Consider the following 6645-nt stretch of genomic DNA (forward strand, 5'->3'; position numbering starts at 1 on the left):
TTTGCAAAAATATTTTTGAATACTTTTTCAAATCATTCTATTCTATATTTTTGCAGATTTTTGAAAGTTGAGGGCATTTGCATAGTCAAATGTTTTCATCTGCTGTGCCAACAGACTGGTTCAAAAGTCAAGGATTACTCCTGCTTCCTGGGCTGCTGGCGTCAGCCTTCAGTGGGGAGGGGAGGCAAGTGCCCTGAAATACTGACTTGAAAAAACACTAGAGCTTTATGAACAAATAGTTAGAAGTAGATCAAATTTCAGTTCTTCCAACCTTGGCAGACTTTCCCATACATGAAACTAAATTAAAATTGAGAGCAAATCAAATGAGGGGAAAAGGAAGAAAAGCTCTTCGAGGAAAGAACTGTAGGAGTACTAGAAGAGTAGTATTTACTTTCTCATCTGCATCTTGAATCAAAAGCACATCATGATTCATTTAAATAATGATCTCTTCTTAAAGTGTTAGTCTGCTAGCAAGCACTTCCAATATTTTATTTTTTTCTAAGTATCTCAGCAAGGTTTTTTGTCCATCAGTACTGTTACAGGGCACCATTATGAACATGAACCAACTTGGCCTTGGCACCTTTAATTGGAACAAAGCAGAGAGGTTAGTGTACTGACAGTAATTGAATTTTACCATGATCATAACTGCCATCTAGACAGAAAAGCAGAGTAATGTTTTATTTATATCAACAATGATAATATTTATGGAGTGCTTACTAGGGACTAAGTGTTCTTCATAAATTATTCCAATCAATATTTATATCAACCATCTGAAGTAAGTATAATTATCCCCACTTTTTTGAATGACGGAACTGAGGCTCCAGTAGATGAAAGTGACCTGGCTACCAGCAGAATTCCAGCCCAAGTCCTTCCGACTCCAAAGCTCATATTTTAACCACTCATGCTGTACTCAAGGGTAGACCTTGGCTAATACTTCGCTTTTTAAGCAAATCAACGTAGTTATGGACTGATTTGGAGATGGGACAAATAAGTAGCCACTTCACGGTCATCACTCTCTTCTTCATCTATGGAGGGAAAAATGAAAGTGCCTTTTCTCATTCACTTTAATGCATTATTCGTCATTTTATTGAGTGTTTTAGTTGCAGCTTCCCGTAATTGTGCTATAGTGACAATTCCACTTTTTTTGGGGGGGGTTATAATGTCTTTATTGGAGTATAATTGCTTTACAATGGTGTGTTAGTTTCTGCTTTATAACAAAGTAAGTGAGTTATACATATACATATGTTCCCATATCTCTTCCCTCTTGGGTCTCCCTCCCTCCCACCCTCGACAATTCCACTTTTCCATAATGAAATCATGGACAGATTTCTTAACTTTCCATTCAGTTTTGGTTTAAGACATTCTCAGTTGCTATTTAAAACTCAGTCTAGTTCACTTTATCAGACCAGTCTCAAACTCAGTGTCAAGCTTAACTTCTTTCCCTACTTCTCCTACCCCAACTCATACCCCACCAGGGCCAGCCTTGGTTGTGGATATAGTGGCTTGAATTGGGGATGGGGGTGGAGAGACATGATCTGCTGCTTATACAGTTGCTTCATACTTACTCTAGTAGATCCCCTTTCCCTCTCCCTTTGGACTCTTATCTTTCTGAGGCCACCTTCTCGTCCACCGTCAATGAGGAGAAGACTGCTTGTGAGGCTGCAGCATGTCAGTTATGGAGAGTGCCTCTGGCTTGTTCTAGTTCAATCTGGTTCTCTTTGATCCTGGAGCCCATAGCTGATTTGTAGTCCCTCCTGTTTCATGGAACAACGTCCTTTTCCCTGCCTCCTCTGTTGCTCAAGAACCATCCTTCCCTCAAAGGGCAGTGAGCTGCCTCCTTTGTCTCTGTCAAAACCAATCAGTATGTCCTGCAGTGCATTTCCTGGGTTCTGTGTCCCTTTGCTTGGTCCAGTAGCTGCACAGATACTACACAGTTCCTGCCCTTTGTCACCTGAAATTCTCTAACACATGGAGCCATAGGAAGTGCTTGGATTCCTTTCTCTGTTCTTCTGAGGCACTGAAGACTGGAAGGACACCCTCTTTTTCCAGGCATCTGACATTACGGTTCTTTCAAACTCCAGTGCACTGAGCTACTCCAGCAGGCCTCACACTGGTAGAAATCCCTGGACCCAATTCTGTGTTCAGTACACATTTCATGCCTCTCTTTCCCTTCATGGGGCAGAGGGGATGGTGATTACTTAAAATGACAACACGCTAGAAATGGAAGTTTCCAAACATCTTTCTCCAGAATGTTGTCATCATACTGTACTCTGGTGGCTGCCCCAGGGTAGGCCTGTGGGTTCTGCAGCTTAGGAATTACTCATTCTGGGGTGGGGGGGCAGTCTCCCCTTCTTTCAGCGCCCCTCCTCTATGAGTGACTCTTTGCGACTGCCCCTCCCCCCATACCTGGTTTCACAGAGGAAAGCGATTGCTTCACAAACATTCAACTCAAAATCCAGCCACACTCCTTCCCTTCCTGCATAAACTGGGATGCAGATGAAGGTGATCACGTTGTAATGAGAACACACCGGTGTCTCTCTCCGTAAGCCCTGTGGATACATAGCTGGTCATAACTGCTGGGGGCTCACTGGTGTCCCGCTAACTGAGACTGTGGGACAACTAGCATCTTTTCCCCTACCTTATTCCCAATTAAAAGATAATAGAAAAAAATCCAATTTGCCATCTTGTTACATGTAGATACACTCTTCATTGTGTACCTCAGTCTCTAAGAGTTTAGAAGATTTCCCAGTAAATTGCTCTGTAAGCCATAGCCTGGTTGTGTCAGTCAGGAAATGCCTACTAGATATTTGCTTACTATAGTACAATTTTAGGAACCTGTCATTCTTTAAGGAGATAACCTTTTAGGGAGGTAGTGAGCCATGAGGCAAAATTTGACTGTGTTTTAGTTTATTCTGTGATAATAGGCAATCTAATAAGAGTGACACTAAACAGAAGGGTGCCACGGAGACATCTCTTTACATTATTCTTCTTTACCCTGAAGACCTTGAAGTGCATTTCTGACTCAAACAGATTTTAGCCATATTCACTAATGCTGTTTTCAGAGGATATACAAATAGAGTCTTTAGGCACAGTTAAAGGTGCACCTGTACTTGTTCTTTATTATGCTCAACTCCAACCTAAGTTGCTGATGACCCAGGTATTCTTGGGTCTAAAGATTATAGCCCTATGCTCCCAATGGCTTTCTCCTTTGATATTCTGTAGTATCCATAAAAAGCTATATATCTTGAAGTTTATGAGACTTCAAGGGTGGTTTCTACCATACCTTTCAAATATTATCTTCATTAATCAAACCCACTGTTTTAAACTGCGTTGTTTCACTATAGGCCATACGTATGTTTTCCTCTACTCTGTGCTTATTCAGACTCTTGCTTTTCATTAAGATACAGGTCATATGTTACCACTGTCTCTACATGGTTAATAGAATCTACTTCTTGCACCAGGTTAATGAAGTTCAGATGGAAGAGAAAGTACAGAATATTTTTTGGAAAAAGTCTTTGATCCACAGGAGTCACTGTAATTCTTTGTAAAGAAAGATGAACATGTGTACCTGAATGGCATTTTTGTCCTGTTGTTGATTTTTTAAAACAATGCTTAATAAAAAATAATAGGGTACAAAACAGCTAATCAGAGTTTCTAAAGGCTAGTGGGAAAGAGATAAGAAAATAAACTGGTCAAAAGACAGCAAAGGAAACTAAAAGGAATAGAGAAGAAACATCAAATGAAAGATATTACATTACATATTACAAGAGAACTATTAATTTTTATTTAAATTGGAGTAAAGTTTCACACAGACTGAAAAAAATAGGGGCATTAGATAAAGTTGATTTTGGTAGAAAAATTAAAATAGAGGAAAGGAGATTATTGGACTTACATGCTATTAAAAATACAGCTAAGGGCTTCCCTGGTGGCGCAGTGGTTGAGAGTCCGCCTGCCGATGCAGGGGACACGGGTTCGTGCCCCGGTCCGGGAAGATCCCACATGCCGCGGAGCGGCTGGGCCCGTGAGCCATGGCCGCTGAGCCTGCGCGTCCGGAGCCTGTGGTCCGCAACGGGAGAAGCCACAACAGTGAGAGGCCCGCCTACCGCAAAAAAAAAAAAAAAAAAAAAAAAAAAAAAAAAAAATACAGCTAAAATAGTTGGAAATTTGAAAATTTATAAATTTGTTACTACAAAGTAAATAAGCAGTCAGAAAAAAATCCTGCCAAGTAATAGGTTTTTTTTTTTTTTTTTTAAATTCACAGAAAATCAGAAATCAGGGAACAAAAAAGATGTTGCTGTTGAAAGCTAAAGAAACAGAAGACAGCAACTCAAATTGTCTGGGGAGGCTTGGACAAGAGTTCAAAGAAGTCTACAAATGTATCAGACACTTGTTTTCGGGAATCCAAGGCTATTTTTGTCTGATGATTCCAATTTTGATTCCAAGAATAATAATATAGTACATTTGTAGAAAATAAATCTGTAACTTAAGAACACAAAGAGATTATTGTCAAGTGATGGACAGCAGTGAGCCAGAATCTCCACAATTTCAACTGGAAACATACAAAGTGCATTAACCTTTGAACAAAAGAAGGAGAAGGAGGAGGAGGAGGAGGCGAAGGAGGAGGAGGGCAAGCTTTTTTTTTGGGCAGGCAACTTTCTTAACTCCTAGGGAGTATTTTTTAATATCTTTTAATCTTAATCTTATTTGTTTATTGTTGGGTGTTGTTAGAAAAAAGCATATTATTTCTATATATCATATAGAAAATCTAGAAATATAGCAAAATACAGTTTTCTCTCACACATAAAAGAAAAATTCTTTCTAAAATTTCTGCCTCCTGCCTTATTGAATAATATATTATAATTTGCATGTTTTAAAATATGCAGTAGAATTTAACTGGATTATAAACCCCTGCTGTTTGGGGAAAATCAGATAGCTTTTACTTTTATTATTTAAAAAGCTACTATTATGAGCATCTTTTACTAAGATTTTTGTACTCTCCTTTGACTATTACTCAAAGTTGAATTACTCAAAGATAAGAACATTCAGATTTCTTTAAAACTCTTACTTTAGTTAAGCTACAATTTGCAAAAATCTTAATTTGGGGTCTGATTTAGAAAAGTTTTATTCTTTGTGGAGAACTTTCAGAGTAATTTGCACAACCAAAAATAACTGAGATATGTAAGTAACCCAGAGCCCTGACTGCACTCACCCTGCCTCTTCTCTGTGTCTCTACCCTCTGAGATAGATGCATTGATGAGGCTCTTTTGGAGGGTCTAATCAGTGAGCATTTCTTCCCAGAGAAGAAGGTGTTGGTGGGTTGACTTTTCCCTGGACACACAATATGTAGCACTATCTGTCTCAATATTTTTGCTTTGTGGGTAATAATATCCCTTGGATTCCAGGTTTAGTGTAGGTTTTGATTCTCTCCCTTTAAAAAAAAAAAGCACTCTTGATCATTAAAATGAAAAGTCTTGAGAGATGTAATCAAACTCATTAAGTACCTGTGAGTTCCTCTGAAATTACATGTTCAGAAATAGGACGTTCAGTGATGTAAGTTAAAAAATTATATCTGTAAAATGCATGTCCAAAAACATAGTTATCTAATGAGATTATGGGTAATGGGCAATTTTAAAATGTCCATATTTCTTTGTCACTGGAGCCGTGACTTAGAAACTTAGAAAAACTGTATATGGTTCCCCAGAATGTGTTTTGGAGCTTAGTTTGTCCTAAAATCTAAATTCAGAGATGACTCTGTATACAGTGCACTTTCCATTTAACTCCTATCCTTTGACATATAAAATGTTGGCAAGAAGGCAGGACATTCCAGGATGAGACCAGGTAGCCTCAGAAGCCACAGGGTCCTTGTTACAAAATTCTCTCCTTAGAGCTGCCAAAATGCTAACAATTCTATCTTCGTAAGATTGATAACTCTTGATTGGTTGATTGGTAGTGGATTCAGGGGTAATTGTAATGAGTGATAGAGTTGAGGCAATTACTCAGACATTTCAAATCAAAAGAAAAGTTTTGCTATTAAGAGATCTAGGACACAATGGGACATGTGGGGCACAATTATCAAACCTGTTTGACTACATCCCATTAAATTCATTATATAACTGTTCATGTCTGCATTTCAGAAGGCTCCTGTTGTGTCTTGTCTGTTGCCTCTTACTGGGGCTTCTATAAGCCAGTTTGATTTCATGCCTTGTTCTCTGCTTCTCCCAACTACTTAGCGCTGACCCATGCATCAAGCACACTTACCCATTCCTCCAGACTCCCCTATTGTCTACTATTCTTTGGAAAGCCGTATGTTTTCCAGCTTCAAGTCCTTGTGTGTGTTTTCTTTGTCCTATTCTATGTGAATTTCAGGATCCTTGCAAAAACTCTCTGTACTTTCCTGTAAGTGGAGGAAATCATCAGTAAGATGGAGAGTGACCTATCTGGGTGAAATGTGACTTAGGAAAACCGAGTCTCCTCTGAATGTTCTGTCCTAGATTTCTAACTGTGTAAGCAATTATCTAATTTCCCAGAATAGTTAAAATTAAGATGTGAATTTACAAGGATGCTAGTATATGAAGTTATAAAAAGCAAGGTCTCTGCTAAAATTAAAAGAGCATTGCAACCCAACCAGCTTATTACATCAGAAGA

Source organism: Mesoplodon mirus, assembly GCF_964341445.2.
Source record: "Mesoplodon mirus genome assembly, chromosome: 5".
In the NCBI taxonomy this organism is placed as follows: domain Eukaryota; kingdom Metazoa; phylum Chordata; class Mammalia; order Artiodactyla; family Ziphiidae; genus Mesoplodon; species Mesoplodon mirus.